This window comes from Halichoeres trimaculatus, unplaced genomic scaffold, assembly GCF_033239565.1.
Source record: "Halichoeres trimaculatus isolate MK-OKI-2021-1 unplaced genomic scaffold, fHalTri1.1 fHalTri1_scaffold_6, whole genome shotgun sequence".
Taxonomy (NCBI): domain Eukaryota; kingdom Metazoa; phylum Chordata; class Actinopteri; order Labriformes; family Labridae; genus Halichoeres; species Halichoeres trimaculatus.
The window spans coordinates 38,641,358-38,667,572 of NW_027437184.1; positions in this window are offsets into that span (position 1 = coordinate 38,641,358).

Here is a 26,215-nt window from a genome sequence, read left to right on the forward strand (position 1 = left end):
TGAACGCCACTGACTGATGAGAGTGTGTGACATCAGTTCACCTGGAGCTCTAAAACCATGGGACAGACTGTTATCCTGCTGTTGTTTGTCAAGAAGTGGAAGCACATTTTAAAAATGATGTAACAACAGGTTTGCAGAGGGCTACTGAAACAAGCTAGCCAGTGTTAGCTAATTGGTGTTATCTAGTTAACCTGTGGCTAACCGAGATCAAGAAAGAGTCTGGCTCTGTGACTTCTTTTACTCCTCCAGGAGTTTGAGGCTAACATCGTCGCTGACAAAGCCTCATAAATGTATTAATTCAAAATATTTAGCAGCATCAATCTTCAGCACAGTCACATCAGCAAGGGGAGGATTATAATATCATTTTAAAACGATCCTTAATCCATCCCTCTGTTTGATGAACAACAGCAGAAAGAAACAGACTGACTGGTGGTTTTTGGAGCTCCAGGTAACCTTGTGGATGTCTAACTCTTCAGAGCACCATAGATCCTGTGGGGTCCAACGCCATAGACAGTAGAGGTCAAACATTTTTTTTTTTTTTTTTTTTTTTTTGTTGTTAGTCAGTTAGTCCCAGTCCAGCCCTGTTTCCATCTTCAGTCAGTTTTTCATCTTGGCTGCAGCTGAAGAGCAGATTTTCAGAGAAATCTGTTGGACAGATTGGATTGATGGATTGGATTTTGTTGTCTTCTGTACCTGACACCACCATTTAGACAAGTAACAGTTTTGGGCCTCATTACTGAAACTTGCATGTGTAAATTGTGCTAAGCACGTCATCAAAGTCCAAAAGGGTCTGCTGAGGCTGTAACGGGAGGCAGTCTGAGTGTAACTACAGGAGGGAGAAGTGTTCAGTGTTGGCAGAAAGAAAAAAAAGAGTTCCTCTCAGCTATACTGAGTGTACCAAAGGCCAAAAATGACATGCAAAGGATGATTTTAGAGAACGCACTGAATGATGTTCAGTACTACTCACATTTCTGCTTAGCTTTCCAAAACCACTCATCCAAAGAGGGTTGCACTTGTATGTAAAGCAGTATAAATGAGGAAAGAGAATTATAGAAAAAATCTGAAAAATGCAAAACTCCAGAGAAAAAAGTCAATAAAGATGATTAGAGATGAGATGTAAAGGAAGAAGCTTTTAAAGAACCAATCGGATGCTCAGACGACACGAGCTGAAGTTCTCTGTGCTGAAGTCCAGCTCTACTCTATGATTCAGAACAGCACTGCATGGGGATCTGAGGTCAGGCATCAAAGTGCAATCTGAAGAAGAGCTGAACCATAAAGTGCATTTATAGTGGTCAGTAAAATCTGAAAATTCAATTTGAAAACCAGTGTGGAAAGAAGGATTTCAGGAAACTGCTGAAAGTGGATCTTAAAAGTTAAGCAGCTGCATTTGGTGCTGGGTAGAGGCGTGAGATTGTCAGCCTATGTGGGCCAAAGCATGAAGTCTTCCAGTTCGAATCATCCGGTGAGGATGAGGATGATCACATCTACCAACAGTTTAAAACCTGGTTTCACTGCTGTTTTTGGAGCAGTAAGAAGGATGGAGCAGTTCCTCCTGCAGTGAGGTGAACTTAGGAACATCTGTCCTCTGCTCTCCTCCAGCTCTGACGGTGACAGAGGCTGTACCTGAGTGTCCAGAATGAAGGAGTCATATTAGAGATCGGGGACACACAGAAGCTGTTTTTATGACAGAGCACGCTTCAACCTGCAAAGAAAGGCAGCCAATGAGAGAGGAGCTTCAGTCAGCTGACTTGAAAAAGTTTTAGGGCTCAGATACACGCCTGTAGCTCTGGGCGACCAGGAACTACAGGAACATCTGAATGACTGAGGTCAATGAGCGTCACACAGGGTGTGTCTCAATGCGTTAACTTTGTGCTTCCTCCGTCCTCTCTCCTCCACCGGAAGTACTTTCCCAGTCGCCATTTTGAAGACTGTCCCAAAGCGATAATTGCGCTCAGAGGAGAGAGGAGAGAGGAGACTGATGGGACGAGGTATGATCGAGGAGACACGAGAGCCGGCTTTGCGGAAGTCTTTTCACTGACCGACGCGCCCCCATATGGAATATCACTCTCTGATTGGACGCTGCAGCAGCTCAGACTTCACATGAAACTTCACAAACACAACGGAGTTTAATGAGAGAAAAGACGAGCCGAGGACAGGCACAGAGGATTGTCCAGAAACTGATCATAAATCTGGTAATGAAGTGTTTGCTGTGAGTTTAAAGCACAAAACACTGAACACAACCATCATCAAATCAATATAACAGAGGATTAATACAGAAAACTGACTGATCAATAATATCTTCCTGAGACACAATAAGGTGGGTTATATTAATATATTAATATAACTCACCTTATCTGATCGTGAACTCTGAAGCTTCAGTTCACGATCAGATGGGCTCAAGATAAAGGATAAATAATTCATAAATAATCTCACAATTACGCATTTTACTGGTAAAGGGATCCGTGTTCTTCTAAACAGCACACAGAATAAACAGAGAGCAGGTTTTCTTCATGGTAACGTGTGTGTTTAACTGGTTAAAGGAACAGACAAAGCTCTGTTACTGTTTATGTTTGATCAGAGTTATCACAGCGCACGTGCCCAGACGCACAAACAGCTGTTAGAGCTGACTGACAGATGAACCAGAGGTGATCAGCTGATGCTGTCATCACTGAAACACGTCGCTTCATGTGACGTTCCGAAGGAGAGGATGTCCCATTGCTCTAAAAACCAATCTCCTCCATCCTCTCTCCTCTCTTCATTTCCTCACGTCTCTCCCATGCATCTCTGGTGGGAGGGACTAAGACGCAAGAGAACGACGCAAGTGGAGGAAGGAAGGATGGAACTTGGGAGCTTTGAGATGCACCCATAGACATACATTTCACCTTACGTCAGTTGGCCGGGTTCATTGTAAACACGTGTGTGTATGTGTGAGAGCACGCCTCATGAGAGGAAAGCAAGAGTGTTTGGCAGCAGAGCAGAGTTGTTCAGTGGTGCTGTAGTTGTGTGCAGCTTTGTTGATAATGATGTCAGACTGGGTGATGTGTGTTTGGAGTGTGTTTGTGTCATTACTGGTGGTCTTGTACACTGCATGCTGTGTAAGACTTAAGCCTGAAACTGGAGCGCCTGTTATGGTGAACCGCCGGATCGTGGTCAGGAATTTTGCGCACTGCTGCCCACAGTACCAAACCTTCTTTATAGTAAAGAAAATATTCATTAAAAAAACAAAAAAAACAGCGCTCACACAAGGCTACACACTTTGTGCAGAAAGCAAACTAAAGTTTTGAATAATTCTAAATTGTGTAATTAGTTTATTTTGACTAAAATGATTTTCGCCCATCATTGATGATTCAACATCACCATGTTCTGTATTTTTCAGCTGGATAGTGTCATAATGTCTCTCACATCATCAAGTTAAAGGGACCAACCAGAACTTGAATGAGTCAACACAAATACTGGATCTGACTAACAGCTGAAATGTGACTGATGTCTGCTTTGATTTTGACGCTGTGATCAGCATGAGTCACATTGAATGGGACACTTTCCAGTCACATTAAGGTAACTTTCGGCTGTGGTACTGATTTGAACACATATCTTTTTTTTTCTTTAAGGCAACGGTGGTCTGAACAGCCAGGTCACATTTAAAGAGACTTTCTGTCTCGACACACATCATAGTTCTGCTCCGCACCTAATCTCTTGTTCCACTCTCCAGTCTAGCTGGTGGCGGTAATGCGCTGATATGTTGGATTGCCAACCACCGACAAACCCCGAGAGGAGAGGAGGAAGTTCTTTGCCACAGAAAAAAAATGGAGGTGGGAGTCACGCTTCAAGTCTTTTTGAAAGGTAAGGTTTGCTGCATTTCCTAAAAAAATAAAATGTCAGCTCTTACAGGAATAATCCCATCTCCATTGGGCCTCTATACACGTGTGTCAGTGTCTGTGTCTGCCTCGACCCCCTGCTCTGCCTGGATGATGATGTTTTGTTTGTTTCTGAACATTTCTGGGCGTTATGTGTCAAATACCCATGATTAGCTTGTGCTAACATGCAAAAGTAAATGCACGGCTCTTAAATCTCTCCCACGTGGTAATATGACGCTACAGGTGGCAGTGAGCTGTCGCTGGCTCTGATCCAAGGAGGAGGAGCCCAGTTTGAATGTTGTGTTTACAACAAGTAACAAAAACTCCCACAGACCCTACCTTTAACATGACAAGCTCACAAATTTGCTGGCTGCTGCCACACACTGTATTAAACATAAGACTGTGAACACCGTTCTTCAAGTCACTTCAGGAGCTTCACATCACAGTCCACAGACAAGAAGCATTTAAAAATGTAATGAGAAGAGCAAAACAAAAAAATAAGATAAAAATCCCAACTGAGCGCTAAGGCCTGCAGCGTGAATGTCGCCCAAACGACTGCAGCATCAGGGATACATGTCAGTCAGTCAGTCAGTCGCTATAGGAAATGTAAGAAGCCTACAAGAGGAAACACACTAAGACACAGCTGTCCCCCAAGATGCTCCTTTTAATAATAACACCTGAAATAGGTTTTATATTATGTGAGTGGTAACAGTCAAATACCCCTCCTACTATGACACCTGTATGACAGAGTGTCTTTTGTCTCTGAGCGTATTTCCTCTAATGTAATGTCAGTTTTGGTCTTCACCAATCAGTGCTGTATTTTGGTGCATGCAGCGTAAAGACTGTGTGAATTAATAAGGTTATACGTGGCGTTTGCCTGGTATTCGTCAGATATGAAGCAGAGAGGAGCAGGTGTATGTGCTGCTGTCAGGACCTTATCAGTGTCAGGAGCTGACAGTTGTGACTGTAACGTAATGTCAGCCTCCATTTTTCTGTGTCATCCCTCATCTTTACCTGCTGACAGCTTGACTCTGACACTGCAGGTAAGCAGCTTTTCAGTGCAGTGAGTCAGGATTGAAGGCTAGACTGCTGTTCAACACGCAGAGGGCTGGAGGAAAAAACTAAGCCTGAGTATTTATAGCTTTTTCACATGGACAGGATATGCCTTAATCAACAAGGAATATTGTATAGTGAGCAGGTGGGTCTGTGAAAAGGATTCTGACAGGCAAGACGTGACCATCACCATCACTATGAGCTGAAAGAGGTGACATTAGTTCCTCCAAAAGTGATTTTTAGTTTTAAACTTTAGTATTTATGAAGATAAAAGGTTTTCCAAACAGTGTGGTGTGGAGTGGTGTTTGTTGTAAGGACCAGACTTGTCCTTTAAGAGTCCGGACCACAAGGTAACCTCCGAGTGATCCCCTGAGACAGGCCTGCTGTAGGTCCATCTGCCCTCTGTTTACACTTTCCTCTTAAGCAGCCCTGACCTTTGTACCTGAACAGACAAGGTTAATACTCCTGACTAACTCCATTAGTGTTTTCAGACTTGCTGCTTTTAAAGAAGAATGTTTTTTTTTTTTTAAACAAGGTAAGAGTCAACAGCGGTTGCTGTTGTTCCAGTGGCCCATTGTTTGTCTTCTTTTCAACCACGGGGCCAAAGACTCGAGTAGATTATGCAAAACACCACCAGACCAGTAGAGGGAGTAATAACAACAACAGAGGCCAGTCAACAAAAGTGACAACCATCACCACTGCAGTTAGCGTGTTGATTGTTTTTGATGATGTCGACTGTAAATCAGTCTATAAGACGTAAACAGGGTTTTACGTCATGTTTTACGATGATTGACAGCTGTCATTCTTATGTTGTGTTTAAAAGAAAGGCTCTGTTCAGATTATCTCAGAGTCCTCTGGTTGCACAATGGCTGCACCTCAGACAGGGGTATCATGGCTTCATAACAATGTAATGTTAAAAGGTGAATCCAAGCTAGCTATTCTATATATAGTCTATGGTTTTACCCCACTACAGATGGATTTGTTGACAGTTGAGAGGAGATGAGCTCTAGTGACAAAACCATTGTTCATCAAAGCCGTTTCAAAAAGCCCCAAACAGCGTCGACTGAACTGTCAATCTCTGCCTTTAAAGCATGAAGACAGCAGAGGCAGACCGGTGTTTTGGCTTAAGAACAACGCCCCGGTGATGGATGACTATGAGCAGGATGCATCCTTCTCCAACAGTTTCAGATCATCATTAAATACTGTGTTATTAAAGACAACGTTCAATCTCCTCTGAAAGTGGAGTCATTTTATTTTTGGGAACTCGACTTTGAACTGCTGCAACTCCTTCCTCGTCAAATCTCCGTCTCTCCCTTTCACACTTATAACTCCACTAAACCTCTCGACAGTGACAGGTAAGGTACAAGATGGCAGTTTGTCTTCTGCACTTCTTGAGTTGGTTTCATACATAGACTGTATAAAACATGGACATAGCCTCGTGATGTCACCCATCTGTTCCTGATTCCCTGAAATAAAGTCAATCTGGGGACGCAGCCACATTCGTCATGACGCTGGCTGTGAGCTTCCTCTCTAACAGCTACAGGGCGCCGTCATTCACGTGACTTGAGCTGTGTCTCTGATTGAACAATCAAACGATCCTAATAACTTCTAAACCTCAGATTTGGAAAAAAAATTCACCCACCGTACAGTGTGTGCTGATGGTGAAATCACAGACTTACCCCCAAGCCGTTTTTTTGAACCAGGCTGTAAATATGTTTTCAAAGCTGTAAAAGTGTGTTTTCTATAGCTGGGTGAATACGTGACTTCTGGCCTTTGTGCAGCCAGCCTCAAGTGGATTCTTGATGAAAAGCAACATTTAGGCGCCATTTTTGCTAACCGGATGTTGCCCCTTGGTTTCACATTATTTTTCCCCAAATCTCATTTGTGTGTGTGTGTGTGTGTGTGTGTGTGTGTGTGTGTGTGTGTGTGTGTGTGTGTGTGTGTGTGTGTGTGTGAACACATGGGGCTCTAATTTCATAGACCAGACGCAGGCGCACCTGCCCTGCACCAGCCTTTGCCGTGCGCACAGGGCGTGACCGCCACACTTTGCAAGTTTCCTGCAGTACCAAGAGAGGCGCAGTCCAGGCGCAGATGAGCACAGAGCTGCGCGTTCACGCCTCCCTCCGTGCAAATGGCAGAGAGGAGGAGAAAAGCCGTGAGTGGTTTTAACACAGCCGAGCGCTGTTGTCACCAATCAAATGAGCGCCTCTCCTCGCCTTTAAATGCCCTGCGGCCGAGGCACAGCGTCTGATTGGTCTGAGTGATCCACAGCACCGCGGAGAGAGTGCTTTTAGTGGAGACGGTCAGAGCTGCTGTCCCTGCAGCAGGTCAATGGACAGCGGGGCACATTGGAGGACACGACGCGCGTCACCGTGTGGGCCAGCTCCCGGGACAGATTTAATCTGTTCCTTTTGTCATTAATAGGAGAACAAAATGAAGAGACAGTTACACAGCTGGCTTATCCATTCAGAATACTTTTGATCCACCTGCACTCCTGGTTTGTCATCGCCAAGCAGAGCCTTTGGTGATAAACTGTATACTCTCCCAGTGTCTCCGCCTCATCCTCCTTACAATAATGTACTCCATCTTTTTAGAGCACGTTAAAAATAAAGACTAAAACAGAGAAATATGGGAAATCACATGGAAATCCTGAGTGACGCAAATTTATTTTGTCTCTTTTTTCTTCATCTTTTCTCTCCCTCTTTTCTTTGAATTAAATGAAATGAGAGAACCAGATATATACTCAGTATCAGATGTTAAGGCTGTTTATTGTTTATTGTAAGATGTGCATCAAACTTCCAGCTGCCGTCAGGTTAACTTTCCATTATGACAAACGGCTTTAATCTGACATCAGATGTGACGGGACAGTTAATATAGATATAAATGTATATGCTGGTTCAGACGGTTATATTAAATAGTGATTGCTGTGATTGTTTACTGCATTAAAATGTGCCTGACACTCTGGAAACCTGCCTCTGAGGCTTTGATGACATGTGCGCACATGTGCGCCTGTCACCAAATTACAGCTGCGTGGGATGCGCTCCGCCTTGCGCCGAGGATAGACCAGGTTGGAGCTGGTGAGCTTTCAGCGCACTTTTTTGGCACGAAATTGTCACTGCGCCAACATGAATCTGCTGACACCTCCCCCTGGTGCACCGTCAACTCCCCTTGGCGCGCAGTCACACCCATCTCTGCGCAGACGGTCTACCAAATTGTCAAATTGGCAGCGCACGGCGGTGCGCCGCACGAAATTAGCACTGCGCAGGCTGCGCCAGGCTTGCAGGGCAAGCCTGCACTGCGCCATGAAATTAGAGCCCATGGGGTGAAACTCTGCTGGTGGTGATACAGAGAGCAGAGGAGAAATACGAACACACAACAACAATGCAGAGACAGAAATGACATCCAATCATGTAAATCCAGTAGATAACATGAGGCTGTTTAGCCTGTTACATAAAACAACAAAGTGATCTGATCTATCTCCTAACTACACGTCAGTTTTTCTAGAGCCAGACTTGATGATAATTCTTTTACCCAGTGACCCAGAGCAAGGCAACACACATTCTTCCAACAGAGCACAGTTGAACGCCTTACCTGTGACAGACATCTGTCCAGCATTACCCTCTCTCTTTAGAAAGAGGACATTCATCAGGAAACAAGTCAAACATGCTCAGCTTAGGACTCAACTTTACTGGGGACAAAGTGATCTGAGAAACAAGACATAACACAGACTGCCAAAATTTGGGGTCTTGGCACAGTCCCACAAGCAGTGGAACAAAATGACACGGTATGAACTGCACTCAAAACAAAGGTCAGCAACATGGGGATCAAATCATTTGACTGGAGTGGTGTAAGGTCTCATTAACCAGTTGTAGTGCATCAATCTCAAGTGAGCATTAATACTTTCAGTTTGTGCCTTTTAACATATTGAGCTCCGTGCATCCACTGGAGTGTCCTCTTGTAAATCCTGAATCCACGCCTGACTTATACTTTCACTGTTGTCTTTATGGTTCACAGCCAGAATACTGTAAAACTGAATAATCCTACCTTTCCTTAAGCAGTCCTTCATGGAAATGTCTTCCCAAAAGGGGTTAGTTGGCAGTTGAAACAAACTATTCAGTTGAGACAAGACAAAACATCTAAGTTGTAAGTACTTAAAAAAAGTCTTTCTCCAGTAGGTCATAGTTTATTCTGAGTTCCTCAAAAGTTGGATTTTTGTTTTTTCAGTGTTTTATTAGAATGGAAAAAAATACCTTCTTTGTGATAAAACAAGATTTATTTATTTATTTATTTATTTATTATTTATCTATACAATCAACTAGCCTTTTTCCAAAAATCTGTCTTGGAAAAAGGGATCATCTTATACCCAGAAAGATCTCATATTCAGATCAGTACGGTGAATACTGATCTGATCAGGAGATTGTGACAGGTATGTTTCCATATGTAGAACTAATCTGGGATTCATTCCTGAGGACTTTTTCTGTGTTAGAACAGCTGCTGTAACCTGGATCTCCACCGACACATTGAGCTGAAGGTCTCCAGTTTACAGGGTCACTCTTTAAACTGGAACACCGGGAGCTGACAGAGACACCTTCTCACCATCAGGCTCAGGGAAGACCATAGTTCAGGAGGGACTAAACCAAGACCATCACAGCTGGGGGAGGGGGGGTGAATGAAAACACTATGTCTGCTCCACCAGTTGGAAATATTCAGCTTGCAGGCCCTGTCTCCCTAAGTTCCTTGACCTTCCAAAAACACTTCCCCTCAGGCAGGGCTGTTTCCAGGGTGAGTCTATCACATTTAGTCCCTGGTTCAGATGGTCATGGTGCACATAGTTCCTGGAAAATTTCCTCTGGTTTTAATAAAGCACACAGAGACATTTGTTGTCATTTGATCTTTTCATCAGGCCTTGTTGCACTTCAGAGTTTTAAGTGTAATGGTAGAAGTGGGGATTTTGCATTGGTGCTGGCTTCACAACGACATAAAAAAGGGCACACAGTTTATTTTTTAATGAACAGAAAACTGCAGGAAAAGGGTTTAATGATTAGATAATCATAAGAGGAGTGCATGTTAGAAAAACCACCATCCTGTGTTAATGAAGAGCTCTGCATGCAGAGAGGGTCAGTGAGAACTACAGCAGATTAGTTTCCTTAATGAGGCTCAGCCCACAGTAAACCACTGTATCACTGACAGTGTGCTGTAACAGGAGTGGAGCATTATGCCGCTTATTAAAGATCTTCCTGAAGTTTACAAGAGACTGAACTCTAAAAGCACATTTGGCGTGTCAATCAATTATGTTTGTTGAATACAGTTTGAGGTTTTTCCTATGATGAAATATTTTTCTTTACAACAATACAATAGAAACAACCATACAGTTTATTTTCATCTGGTAGTGTGTATGTCACTGGCAGGTCTTTCATCAGAGGGATTACCAACCCACATCATCATAAAGATGCGCATCCATTTTGACCGCAGAAGCAGCGTTTAGCTCCATTCATTCAGCTAAGTTAGCGTTTTTTGAACACTAAATCCAACCTGTTATCAGCATTAAAATGTACGGTTGTTCTGTGGTCAGTTTTTAGAAATAATACTATGCAACAGAGGTAACGTCTTTAAAATTTTGACTGTAACAGAGCAACCTGTGTTTTGGAGTTTATGGTGACTGTATGGAATGAATATCCTATCTTAAATCAAGAGCATTTTAATTAATTTGAGAGCGGTATTATATTGATTTCACGCTCAGATTTTGTGATATTGTCTCTCAAAACTCTGCTCTTGTGCTCAAATTTGCTCTGTGCGTGCTCAAACTGTCTCCTCGTGCTCAGTTATAATGCTGCGCGTGCTCAAACTGTCTCCTCGTGCTCGGTTATAACGCTGCGCGTGCTCAAACTGTGTCCTTGCGCTCGGATATAATGCTGCTCGCGCAGATTTCCTGCGCTCACAGTCCGGTTCTTCCTCTCGCGCTGAGGGATTTTTGTTCACAGATGTCTGTCTGCGCTTGAAATTTTTTGTGGATCAACCAATAGGAGGCTGACTAGTATTGACCAATCAGATTATCCCTGTTTGTTTATGGGTGTGTTTGCTGTTGTTCACGGAGCGTCTCATACGGGCGGGCACTCTTTCAACCTGGTTTATCAGCCCCTGACCTCCAGGGCAGTAATAAATGTGATTTCTTTATTTTTTTTGTCCAATGTTAAAATCAAATATTCAATTAATACACGAGCACCCATGTTTTTAACTGAAATAACTATATTGTATACCAATACCTGCATGACACAGTGCTGTTTGCGGTGTGCTGGTGGAGAAAACAGTGTCACCATCATGAAGCTAGCGAGACAACAGCTCTCATAAAAAATGGACCAACAGTCAAGAAAATCAGGCAAGTTGTTTTAAATTCATTCTAATCAAAACTATATTGGGCTGTGCACTGAATATTTGATCATATACCTGGGGTTATAGATACATGGAAACTAGACAAAAAATATATTTATGTAGGCTAACCCTGTATTTGTTTACTTTGTTTTGAAAATGATTTATAACATTAATAAATGTGAATTATGATCATACTGTATGCAAGATGTGATCCTTTAGGAGGACTTGGAAAGGGGCTTATCCAAACATTATGCTTATCAATTAGTCATCATTACGTTAACCATTGATTAATGTTTACAAACCATGTTACACCGGTGCCTGGCTCTAACGTGTTTGCTCATCATGTTTAGCTCATTCTCTAGTAATGCTGTAGACTGGAATATGAAACATCTATTTTACACGGTTTATTTGTCTATCAGTAATATCCTGGCTGCAGGAAGAGGCTTCCTAATATCAGTAATTAATGTTCATTGATAGCTGTTAACGAAGGGCACAAGGGAATTTATACCTTACTTAATGCATTGGCTAATCAAGGTAAGGTAGCTTATTAACTGTCATACAGGTGTAGTATTGTTCAGGCATAATGTTAGCTATATCATCAAATATTCAGTGCACAGCCCAATATAGTTTTGATTAGAATGAATTTAAAACAACTTGCCTGATTTTCTTGACTCTGTTGGTCCATTTTTTATGAGAGCTGTTGTGCCGCTAGCTTCATGATGGTGACACTGTTTTCTCCACCGGCACACCGCAAACAGCACTGTGTCATGCATCTATGGGTACACAATATAGCTATTTCAGTTAAAAACACGGGTGCTCGTGTATTAATTGAATGATATTTGATTTTAACAGTGGACAAAAAAAATTAAAGAAATCACATTTATTACTGCCCTGGAGGTCAGGGGCTGATAAACCAGGTTGAAAGAGTGCCCGCCCGTGTGAGACGCTCCGTGAACAACAGCAAACACACCCATAAACAAACAGGGATAATCTGATTGGTCAATACTAGTCAGCCTCCTATTGGTTGATCCATAAAAAATTTCAAGCGCACACAGACAGCTGTGAGCAAAAATCCCTCAGCGCGAGAGGAAGAACCGGACTGTGAGCGCAGGAAATCTGCGCGAGCAGCATTATATCCGAGCGCAAGGACACAGTTTAAGCACGCGCAGCATTATAACCGAGCACGAGGAGACAGTTTGAGCACGCGCAGCATTGTAACTGAGCACGAGAAGACCGTTTGAGCATGCGTAGCATTATAACCGAGCACGAGGAGACAGTTTGAGCACGCGCAGCATTGTAACTGAGCACGAGAAGACCGTTTGAGCATGCGTAGCATTATAACCGAGCACGAGGAGACAGTTTGAGCACGCGCAGCATTATAACTGAGCACGAGGAGACAGTTTGAGCACGCACAGCATTATAACCGAGCACAAGGAGACAGTTTGAGCACGCACAGCATTATAACCGAGCACAAGGAGACAGTTTGAGCACGCACAGAGCAAATTTAAGCGCAAGAGCAGAGTTTTGAGAGACAATATCACAAAATCTGAGCGTGAAATCAATATAATACTGCTCTTAAATCAATGAAAATGCTCTTGATTTAAGATAGGATATTCATTCCATAACTGTGCTAAGTGGTGACTCTCAGCCAAAGAAATCACTGAAACACCAGCAACGTCTGCAGCTGTGTGATTAGTTGTGCTGTCTTTATCCATATGTGTTTCTAAAGGTGTCTAATATCATGTACTAAAAGTTTGAAATTCAACTCCTGTGGGAAACCTCTCAAAAAACTTCTCAAAGTTCGGGTACTGATAACCGATTTTCAAAAATTCAAAAGTGCTTAAATTGGACTTTAGTAACTTGTGAAGGCTCAAACAAGTGGTTTTTCATTATTCTGAGTTGATTGCTATCATTTATTTTTCACCACAACCATTCCTTAGTGGAAAAAATGACACACCCACCTTTGCATTTACATATAAAGTTGCTAAGTTTATTTCAATTAGTTGCAAAATAATTAGAGCAAATACCTATCCATGCTCTGAAATGCTTTAGGTGTCGATGTCTGAGTCATCATCAAAACCATCATGAATGGCATTCGTGCAGATAATGTCTTTACAGACTCCACAAGCTAAGATTCACTCGACGCCTTCTTGCAGCTGCATCACCGGTTACTGCAAGAAGAATTACAATTGCAGCTTGTAAACTGGAGTAGCTCTTCAGGAGCGATGGGGTCTAGAGTTGGAACTGGCTCATAACCATGAACACCTAGGGCTCTAATTTCATAGACCAGGCGCAAGCACAGGTGCACCTGCCCTGTGCTGGCCTTCGCTGTGTGGACAAGTTTCCTGCAGAGCCAAGAGAGGCGCAGTCAAGGCGCAGAGGAGTGCAGAGGAGCGCAGGGCTGCGCGTCCACGCCTCCCTCCGCACAAATGGCAGAGAGGGAGGAGAAAAGCCTGAGTGGGTTTAACACAGCCAAGGGCTGTTTTCACCAATCAAATGAGCGCCTCTCCTCGCCTTTAAATGTGCTGCAGCCGAGGCGCAGCGTCTGATTGGTCTGAGTGATCCTAGACGCCGCGGAAAGTGTGCTGGAAAGACCCGGTAGCAGAGACAGTCAGAGCCACTGTCCCTGCAGCAGGGGAATGGACAGCGGGGCACATCGGAGGACACAAAGCGCGTCACTGTGTGGGCCAGCTCCCAGGACAGATTTAATCTGTTCCTTTGTCATTAATAGAAGTACAAAAATAAGAGACAGTTACACAGCTGGCTGCAAATCTGCAAAAGAAAGCACTTCAGGTTTGTTTCAGACCTTTAGTATACCAATATTTCATTATGATATGTTGTTATCATTATTATTATTATTATTATTATTATTATTATTATTATTATTATTATTATTACCTGTCAAACAGAGTTGTTTTCCCATGGCCAGGGATAGCAGAAACTGTATCACACACAGTGAAGGCATGAGAAAAGATCAGCTATTGTCTCTGTTTTTCAGAGAGTCTTCGCTGCAGCTTTGTGCTGACTCTTTCTCTGCCTTTGATGCTTTAGCTGACTTCTTCGTGACCTCGACAAACTTGTTGTACAAATCATTTTGACACGTTTCTTTGGGATGTCCCGATATTACATTTTCACTTCCGATACGATACCGATACAGCAGCATTGAGTATTGGCCGATACCGATATTAATCTGATACGATATCAGCATTAAACATATATACTTTTATTACTTATTCTGTAGTATGTCTGTCATTTTAGAAAAGGCTTGATTAAGTGATATAATTCAAAGAAAGAACATTAGTCAGCAACAGTATGAGGAAAAACTGACCCATTTATTATTAACCAATGGGTAACAGAAACTGCTTATATCGGACTGCTTTTATCTGAGATTTTAGATACTTTCCGATACGAAACCGATACTTGTTTTTTTGCTGATATCGGACCGATATCCAATATCAATATCAGATTGGGACACCTCTACTTTTTGTGGTACCTAAGTCTTCCTTCTTGGTCATACCCCTGCATAAGCTCCAAAATCCTAGCATTTCCAACTGCTTCTACATGTTTCAAAAAAGTAGAGTAGCCTTAAGGAGTTCCTTGTATAAGCCTCTCAGCTGGTGTCCCTGGGCCTTCACAGATGAAACAATTAAGCAGAGCTGGAGTAACCTCTTCATCCATAGTACTGCAATTATAGCCTAATCTTAGACTATCATAGCATGCAAAGTAAAATGAAAGTATAGATTTAATATTTTGTAATATCAATATGTCTCAGTAACACCAAATATCACTGAAAACATCAAAATATAACTCAAACATGAAACACATTCTTACAAAATATATATGACACTCGAATAAATAATAGAATGTACACGTTACATATATGAAGATAAGGAAACAAACAACATCACTTACTTCTAAGGAACACATTAAAAACATGCTATCGGATGTTAAAGCAGTAGATTTGTCTGTCCATGATCAACATGGAAAAAGGACCAAAATTACTTCTGGTGTTAATGTTAACTTGAATGTCAACCAACTACAGCAATCACCTTTAAACAGAAACTAGGCCTGTTTACCATTTTTAAAAAAAATGCTGTTTTTTGAATTTAAGTGTACCCTGCAGGGTATGTGTGTGGGTGGGTTATTGGGAGTTTTTTTCATTAGGGAGTTGCATTGCTGAAAAATAATTGTTTGCAATCAGCTCAGAATCATGAAAAACCACTTGTTTGACCCTTCACAAGTTACTAAAGTCCAATTTAAGCACTTTTGAATTTTTGAAAATCAGTTATCAGTACCCCAACTTTGAGAAGTTTTTTGAGAGGTTTCCCACAGGAGTTGATCTTCAAACTTTTAGTACATGTTATAAGACACCTTTAGAAACACATTGGTGAAGAAATTTCTTGGTAACGATTTAGTTCCCAGATTTGTCAAATATCGGATAAAATGCCCTTACTATAACTGACATTCTAAATCCAGTTTTTATTTTGTGCATTCAATGAAATTTAGAAAAAAAAAAAAAGTTGGTTTGGGGCCAAGGTTCTGACCAAACATGGACTCAATATAGAGAGAAAATAATAAGTGAAGCTATAGATTATGATTTACAGAAACAAATTTTATGATTTAATGAAAAATTGCAGTGTACTATCAAACAATGAACCAGTCTATTAACCCTGAAATACACAACCAATAACATTGTGATTTGGTGCAGTTCTCTGGAGGTAGTTTCTGGTTTTATTATGAACCAGGTCTCAGACTCAGCAGTTTGTGTGCTCTTTTTGGTCTGGAAGGGTTTCTGATTTATTGACACATGTTTACATCCTGGTCTGTCACAGTCTAGTAAGAGTCCACGGTTAATACAGTCATGAGTATAGTGTGACAGTTGTGTGTTTTAATTGTTCTCTGGGTACACGCCGGATATCTCCTCTAAAAACGTCAAATATCTAATATCTGTCCACTTACTGATCTCTTCCATCCACTCACTGCTATTTCACAAACCTGGGAGCCATTTACCATCTGTTAAAGTTATGATATTAAGTTAAAACATGTGTTTTTTGGTAATGTTACTTGGCAAACCATTATACTATGCAGTGCTCCTGCAGTCAAAATGTGCGTGCATACGCTGTAGCTAACAAATCATCCCTCTGTAAATCATTGTCCACATTTTGAGGTGAAAATCTGCACTGAGGGTAAACCAACAAGCTGAAAAAACCCACAACAGAATTTCATCACCAGCAGAGTCTCACCTGGGCCAAAGAGACAAAGACCTGGACTATTGCTCAGTGCTTCAAAGGCCTTCAGATGACACTCATTTCTCATCACATTTGTGAAACAAGGACCCAGAGCCCGGAGGAGGAGGAGTGGAGCGGCACAGAGTCCAGGTGTCTTGAAGTCAAGTGGGCTGTTTTCCCCCCAGTCCCCGAACTTTAGAGTCCCTCTTTTTCCTCTCCTATGCTGTGCCTGGCACAGCAGCCTCACTTAGACTTTTTAAAGATCATTCACACATTGGACATTAAATCAAAAAAATGACAAAGGAAGCAGAGGTATGTCTGTTAATCCCAGCTTTCTTGAACTGGAACAACCAGAAAAGTTACACTTCACAGAAGATGTGAGCGCACACCTGAACACGCTGAAAACACCTCTCCAGGGGGAAGAAGGCACAGCCCTGCTCATGCTGGAGGAGGAGGGGTTGGTGAGAGACTGGGAGAGAAGAAGCTGACGGCTGAAAGCTTTTCAGGAACCTCGTCCTGCTCCTAATGTTCTGGCCTTAGCCTCTGATCTTCCCAAATCCTATTAACACCCCTGGTCAACTCTGTTTTCTTAGGTCAGGAGTCAACACAGACGTTACCCAGGACATTTTAGAGCTCTGCATGCTTCATCTACTGACGAGCTCCATGAAGAGGCTGGTTTGCAGCAGGACTTGGCTCCTGCCCACAGCGCCAGAACAACCAAAAGCTGGTCAATGACTGATGTTTCTATTAACTGTGAACCAAAGTCATCACAAGTAAAGAAATGATTGCTGAAATATTTCACTCTGCGTGTACTGAATCTACATAATTAACAAGTTGTTTAATTGAACTATTGGAATGAACTCTTCCAACAGATTCTCGTTCACTGAGCTTCACCTCGAGATTCAACACTGCAGCTAAAAATCCAACCTTGACACTGAAAACTGGTGTTGAGGAAAAACAAGTCGTGTTGCTGAATCTTATTTTACTGTGTGGGTCACAGATGGCCAACAGAATGACTCTGTTTCATAACTAGTTTGAAACTCCTCACTGTATCCTTCAAAAAGGATTTGACTTCATCATTTAAACTCACATCAGAGGAAAACGTCACCCTGAACATGGAGAATTCTTCCTCAGGCTCCTTCTATTCAACCCTGTTTAAAACACACAGAAAGTGTCTGAATACAGTCTTCCCAGCCAGGGCTGTAATCACTCTTTATGAGCTTCGGTGTTCATTATGTGGTCTGCTGCTGAGCTACATCAGATCAATTACACCATGAACTGAGGTCAGCTCAGCCGCGCTGAAAGGTTCACTATCAGCGTCTTATTGCACGCTGTCGTTACTTAAAACACATTTTAAATTCAGTGGGGATTTGACCTCGGCCCTATGACGGGGGGGCAGTCTAAACTGCAATAACCGGGTAATTATAAAACCGCAACACAAAGGTCTGACTGTATCAAGCTAATCTGAGTGGACAACAGCTCCAGTAATCAATACACATTACCATTTTCTCCACATCAGTCTTTATCGGATGTTAGAGATGTCAGTGTGGTCAGTCTCCCTCACCAGCTCACCACCCTCAGGTTCCAGGTTCAGCCTGACGGTGTAATGACATTCAGAGCTGTGCTGAAGCTGGATGGAAGGACGCAGTGCAGTACTACACATGACTACTTGAATTAGCTGTACCATGCCTTACAGTGAGCATGTTACATTATTTTTGTTTTTATGTGGCTCTGAGTCCTTTTGCTAAACCAATTAACTTTGCATTTTCACTGCCGTTCTTTTTCTACTCATTTACCAGTGTATCCAAGTCTCCAAGCACTCAGTGGGCTCTTCAGTGGTTTCCAACATTTCTTTGCTTTGTTTAGCTATTAGCATCCTAGCACTTGGTTTCTCAGTCTGCTCCTTCCTCTCCTGCTCAGTGCTTCAAAGTGCTGCACAATGTGTTGGATGTGTAGCTCTTCCTCATCCTCCTTTTTGGGTAACGGTACATGTAAGAAATGTAGTTTGTTCACAGGGAAGGTTGCTGAATTCAAGACAAGGGTCCACACCAAAGCTATAACATGGTTGGTGGCAAGAGTAAGCCAGTTCCTCAAAGCTGGTGTGGCCAACTTAGCTTCCTCACTCCCTAGCAGCAGGAATGAATTGGCTTTATGTGCAAGGACTGCATAGCAAAAGAAGCACATGTTTAAAACAAACCAGTTCATGTCTATGACAAACTTTTCCCACTAAGAAATACATCTAATAACAGTACCAAAAACCCTCAAAAGCAAAAAAAAAAAAAATCAATCAATAGATACAAACCCTTAGCGACACTAGTGGCCACAGTCAAATGCTTCATGGGGCTAGAGCAGGAGACAGAGAAGAGAATTCCAAACTGGAAAAGGGTAGACATGAATTAAGAGTGATAGTATTTTTGTTTTCTTAGCCGTTAGTGACTCTTTCTCTGGCCCACTTGTCTAACGTAACCAAACGGTTCAGTTATTTGCAGTTCATCAAGTGTCCTCAAGAGGGTGGCTTCAGAATCCACAGAAACCACGTACACACCAAGCCAAAAAAAAAAAATTAAACCTTTACACATACAAAAACACATTTACTGCCTGGTTCAAAAACAGCTTGGGTCTGAATTTAAAGGTTGTTGGGAATAGCAGTTTGCCCAGTAAGAGGTGGAGCTCAAATGATTGACAGGTCTGGCATCCTGAAGCTGTTAGTAAGAGGCTGAAAGCCCACCACCGACAAAAGGCTTATATTACACAATCTATGATATCTTCATGTTACTGGAGAGCAGATATACATTTATTACTTGAAACTAATGAAAATGTCATGAACATTTAGTGTCATTTCCCTCATGTCTGTAGTCAGTACTAAGTTAATAAGTAATAACTCCAGACTCACAACCTAACCCCCTCTCCAATGTGAGTTTACTGCATGCTTTCTCATCTGTCATCTGTTTAAAGGAGGTTTGTTTGTTTGTAGCAAAGTAAAGTTAAATAGGATCCATTGTTGTCACGTATTTTATCTTTAAAGTCAACTAAGTGTTTGATCTGTGTAATCAAATGCTTTGTTGCTTTACTTTCTGACGAAAATAGAAGTCTTGCGTATCTGATCTGAAGGGCTCCTATAGCAAGGGAGCAGAGAGGATGTGAGTTAGCACACACTCTTTGACTGACACTTGAAGGATCTGGAGACCTGTTGTGATTTGGCTGTGATGCATTGTAAATGGGTGGGTATGTCAACTTGTCTATATCCTGTACATCCACAGTTCAAACCACACTAAAAGTCACAATGTAGCAGTAAAACAAGAGCTTAAAGAAGAGCTGGGAAAAAAGTTATATTCACACCACAGATTGAGCCAGCGGTCTTTCTGCAGAAGCTTCCAGATGGCAGCAGGAAGAACACACTGGTTACTCAGCATCTCTCAGCTCTGCACAGGCACCTGACCTTACTCATGTTACTCATGTTCAGGGGGGGAACCAGCGAGGTGGGATCTTTGAATCACATCATGGAGATTCCTTTTCAGTGAGTCATTAAACAGTAATGACTCATTGCTCTGGTGTTAAGACTCAGAAAACTGGTTCAAGCTGGTTGAGGAGTAAGAGTTACACCCACCACTGGTCTGCATTGGCATCATGCTTACATTCTGATCAGATCCCCCATCATATCCATTTAAACATATAACAGCAGGCTGCCTCTCGTGTCTGAAACTGTTTCAATGCTGAGCACAAAAGAAGTCCAGCTGGATCCAGCACACAGGCCGCTGCTCACCACTGTCAGCCACAGGGTTCCTCCACTGATGCAATCCCATGAGGTATCAGTCAATCGTTGCAGTCAGCATCAAGGCCTTTCTACCTTTGCTGTCAGAGCCCCACAGCAGACACAACAGTCTGTTTGCTTTAGGATGTCCTTTAAAACTTTTTTGTAATCATAACACAGACATTAACCAGCTGTAGTTTTCATTTTTGCAGAACAATTACATAAAATTGGATTCACCTTCAAGGAAATGTTAAGCAAAAATATTCAAGAAGAGCATATTTTTGGACATGTGAATGCTGAAAATGTTTTCAACCACATTTCCGCACAAAAATCTCAGTTACTTCTCATTTATTCACTGTTCTAAAACATGGTTTGTTTTTCCAGTCATAATGCTTTCTATTTCTGCTCCATGAAAGTCAACAGTAGGATTTCCTCTCTGTCAGTTTCCCACAGCTGCGACTTATTTACCTGGTTTATGTTCTCCATGAGCTGCTCTCTGCGATGCTGATTTCCAACAACCTAAAGATGATGACCTGCTCCATCAAAAGTCTGCATATCTGGAAAAGAGAGAGGATCTTCAAGACAAACATAGCAGAATTAAATGACCACTACCTTAGAATTACACTGAAAAAATGTAAATAAAAGAACAGTAAAATATTGGCAGCAGAAAGGTAAATAATAATGGAAAGCCTGCTTTTACTGTAATATTACAGTGAAATGAATTTTTGTTGTGATGGCATTGTGTCACCTTGAGGGAGGAAGAAACGCAGTTGACAAGAGACTGCACATAACATGCACCAGCTGTCTGTGCTCCACTGCACCGACTGACTGTCTGTCCTCACCCTGACCCATCTACAAACCTCACCAACAAAACTAATTGAGCATACTGAAAATCAGTGGGTACAATGGCCCATGCCATGTGTGAGGCACAGGCAGCCGATCCATGCCATGTAAAGCACAGACAGCTGATCTTTGTCATGTAAAGCACAGACAACCGGTCCGTGCCATGTGGAGCACACACAGTAGATCTGTGCCATGTCAAGTATAGAAAGCCGATCTGTGCCATGTGAAGCACAGACAGCAAGTCTGTGCCATGTGAAGCACAGACAGCCTATCTGTGCAATTTAGAGCAAAGACAGTCAGTGCCCCCCACACAACATCTCAATATACAGCAGGGTCTCAAATCCAGTGTGTTCCCTTGTCACTCACAGATACTAAACACCATCACAAGAAAATGACTTTGCTTTGGATTCATCTTTAAAGTATTGGCAGCAGGGTTGCCAGTATTTCACCACTTTTGCTGTGATTTTTTAGACAATGTTGGATTTTAACATAAGAGGATTTTACTTTTAAAATTTCCCCCCAAATTTACAGTAATTTGTTACAGTGTAATGTCCTCATTCAGAAATGTGCAAAGGAGCACAGCTCCGGGAGATGCCACACTGTAAACTGACTCCCTCTGCTGTGCTCTGCGTATGAGTTATTTTGTGGATGTTAACAGAGTTATCAGGATGATCAGCTCAGACCGGATTGACAGCGTAAAGAGAGCTGGCGCCACCTTTGATCTCTTCTTTTACTCTACCGCCGCCCTCTCCCTCTCCAAAGGGCTGAATCATGATGCCAAACATATCAGAAACATGAGTACAAACGGCGTTCACTGCTGGCGTATGTATTCAGCACACTGACACGGCTGAACTCAAAGAAGTTTGCCAGCAGTTTCCTGACTCCAAAAGGCTTCGCTCCAATCACAGCATCAGCAGCCTGCGCACACTCACTAACTGTGTGAAATTGGCTGCTGCACAGAAGCATTTTTCTGAGGAGTCTGGCAGAGGAGTCTGGACCTGCTGAAGGCCTGATAAGGCTGATTTCAATGAGACCACATCCCCTTTTGTGTTGATGATGTGAATTATAAATATTAGCACTGACCCTTCTTGTGATGCAGCTCTAACAGGATGTGTTTTAGGCATAAACACAATCTGGAGACTGTGTCGTTTAAGCGTGACTCAATGATGCCCTCAAGTGGCAGGAGCCAACCAGTTGCAGAAAATACCACCGCAGACTGCAGGTATGTTTGTGCCTTTGTGTTTGGCTCTGCTGTCACAATGCAAATGTGAGACCTTTCATAATTACCATATGTCGACTTTTTTCAGGCTGGATAATGGTCTCAGAGCCTGACTCCTCCTAATATGGAAAAAAGCAGTCTTAAAAGTTTAAAAGAGAAGTATGAAAATGAATCTAACAAACCCTGCATTTATCTTGGCATTAAAGCTTCAAAGAGCCCTCATTTCCTGACTTACACTCCTCTTAATTTCCTTTCAGTAAAAGCGCAGTGTACAACACATTTATTTAGATTGACCTGCTCTGAAATGAAACACCCACTCCTGCTTTATAATTGTGCTCAGCACCCGTCAGATGGAGCTTTGTGTGCATTATGAATCCCACATCCGCACCGAGTTCCTGCTGCACACAAATTGCTGCTATTACCCACCAGGAACAGGCTCCTGTCTTTGTGCCTCTGACTATATCCAAATGATTGCAGAAAAAATTACTGCTGTTGCACCGCAGCAGCAGTCACACATGGGGACACAAGCCAACATCTTGCATTATATATATATATATAGATATATATATAGATATATAGATATATATATATAGATATATATTTCTTCAAAGTCAGGGTGGAGTAATAGATGCTCTTAATCCTGAACCTGTGTCCAGTGTCTTCCATTAAGCTGCTTTCTTTATAATTAACAGAGTGAGAGATGGAGGAAATGTAAACCACCTGTTGGCTGCTGAATGGGTCACTGGGGGGGTGAAAGTTGTCAATTACAAAAGGAAATCTGACAGAAATATAAAAAGCAGCATTAAAAGTATAGAATATGCTGGAGCAATAACTGCCTCCTGTGTGGCACCCTAATAGACTGTACAGCTTTTTACCTGTTCTCACCTTTACAATGTGTTTTCACTGAAAAGCCCAGCCTCCTTCAAGCCCTTAGATCAGTTCGTCTTGGTACGGTACACATTTTGCATTCCAGTTGTTTGAAACTGAGACAGGTCCCAAAATCGCAGGCCCGCCTTTTTGGTTCCCTTCTGTTGGGGTGCAACATGTACTCATCTGACCCCAAGAGGTGGAGGTAGAAACACTGCAGCCTGATGATTGGTCAACAGAATTGAACATCCACACAAGTACACACACACACACACCTACACACACACACACACACACACACACACACACACACACACACACACACACACACACACACACACACACACACACACACCTGGAGTGAAGCTTTTTTTTTTTCCCCTTTTTTCTGTTTTAAATTGATGAAGACAAAAATAAATAAATAAATAAGGTACAGGAATTCGATTGATATTTGGAACAAACAAGACTATCAGACAACAAAAAGTGGCAAACAATACAGAAACAAACCCACGAATCTGTGAAGGCATATTGCCAGCACAAAAGAAATGCAGCAATGGGAAGAAAAGCAGAAGGAGAAAGGAGCAAAAGGAGGCTGTAGGAGATCAGTTCAGCAGAATGGACCCCACAGTCAGACACAATACAAACTACAAATAATGGGTATGTAAGTGTCAAGAGCCTCAAATTACAAAGTATCCTTGTACATATACACACTGAAGCACACATAAGCACACCCACTTACATGGGCATATGTGTCCCAATGGGCACAGCACTGCACAGCATGAGCAAGCCCACATAACAACCACACCTAGGTGGGCGATGGTGGCTGCCCATTAGACAATACAGCACAAGCCTGGAGGAACATACTGACCAATCAACACAGAGCCCATGAAGTGGTGAGGGATGAAGCCGCACTGGGCCACCAGAGAAGTGAGTGACCAGCAACCCCCCTTTGCTGCCCAAGCCGTACTATCAGGACCTCAGGAAGAGGGCGAGGAAACCCTCAGTTTTGGTTTCTTGACTTTATCAAAAATCACAGTCCAGAGGACTGGACTGGACCCCCCGGTGGTAATGGGGCTAAACATGCAGACATAAACCTAAAAACAGCACCACAGGGAAGTTTTCTGTTGAGTCAATCACTGTGGAGCTGAGAGGAGTCCACCTGCTCTTTATCATACAGTCCAGTGGCGAGCAGGCCATAAGGTGAGTCTCAGCCTGTCAGATCTATACGTCAGCCGCAGCATGAAGTGAGCTCTGTTAAAGTCCTCTGAATGGTGAGTTTCAGCCTCTTTTTTTTCTGGCTGTCCATTTGTTGCTCCAAAGAGGATAAAAAGCTCTACAGAAACACTTTGGAGCTGAAGCACTACTTAACAGAGCTGCAGATGATGATGCACTTTAACCGTGTAACCACGTAGAGTGGGTATCTGTCAGAGCTCTCTGTCTGACGCTGGTTTTAATTCACACGTCTGGTTTTATGGATGTTGTTCTGTGATCTTTTGATTCGTGTTGCTGTTATACATTTTGAATCTTTGATCTCCTGACTCCACAACCAGTTTCCCTTCTCAGGTGCTGACACAGAAGCCCAAAAATTGGTCACATTCTGGGTCCAACTGATAGATTACAATTTGTATCAGCAAGAAATAAAGTCACTCAAACTTTAAGAATGGCAAAAGCAAACTTTTTCATGGCTGTGATAGATAATGCAAAAGGTAATTGTAAACTTGTTTGGGATAATATAAAACGATTAACTGGTCAATCACGAGAAAGTGGTCTAAAAGAACTTATACTTGAATTTGACAATGAATTGGTTTCTGAACCTGTTATCCTTGCAACTAAACTAAATGATTATTTTCAGAGAACGATAAATGATGTCACACAAATATTTACAACTCCCTGTGACTCTCACCCAAGTTATTGTAAGGAAATAATTAATTCAACTCCCGGTACTCAACTTGAGTTCAACCTTAGAAGAGTTGCAGAAACTGATGTGTCTTGTATAATCTCCAAAATGAAAAATTCAAAGGCAACGGATGAATTTGGTTTCGATATCACTTTTTTGAAACAACACAAGTCTTGCCTCCTAAAGCCCATCACACATCTGATTAATTTATCAGTCACACAGGCAGTTGTTCCACTGAAATGGAAGGTGGCCAAAGTAATTCCCATATATAAATCAGGCGACAAAAGAGACCCTGCTAACTATCGGCCCATCAGCATTCTGCCAACAATCTCAAAAATTGCTGAAAAGTGGGTGGCCACATCGATCACAGAACATCTTAATAACAGTGGCCCAGGCCTGCACCCCATGCAATTCGGGTTTAGGGCCCAGCATTCAACTGAAACAGCTGTCTGTGTGTTCGTTGAAAAGGTAAAGTCGTACTTAGACAAGAATAGTTGTGTAGCAGCCGTCTTTATTGATTTTAAACGTGCCTTTGACACAGTGAATCATGTGAAACTTCTTTCCAGACTGTATGCTTTTAACTTTAGTGACCATACAGTTAAATGGGTGGATTCTTACCTTGCAGACAGAAAGCAGTCTGTCCAAGTCTGTGACAGCAAGTCGCCATATCTTAATTACACAGTAGGGGTTCCTCAGGGATCAATTTTGGGTCCCCTACTTTTTTCTCTCTATGTTAATGATTTACCAACTGTTTGCAAGAGTGTGGACACTATTATGTATGCTGATGACACAGTAATTTTTACAGAAGCAAAAAGTGCTGAGGAGGCAGCCCTTAAACTGTCAACAGCCCTAAATGAGCTACAGAAATGGTTATTAGATTCATGTCTTTGCCTTAATGTAAAAAAAACTGTGTCTATGTTTTTCACTAAACCAATAACTAGGGTAGCCCCAAGCAAAGTTTACTTGGGAGGGGAGGCTCTACAAAATGTAGAAGAGTTTAAGTATCTTGGGGTGGTGTTAGATTCAAAACTGCTGTTCCAAAAACATGCTCAGAAAATAGTAAAAAATATAAATTTTAACATACGTAATTTTAAACATATTAGAGCATCTTTGACTGATAAAGCAGCACTTACA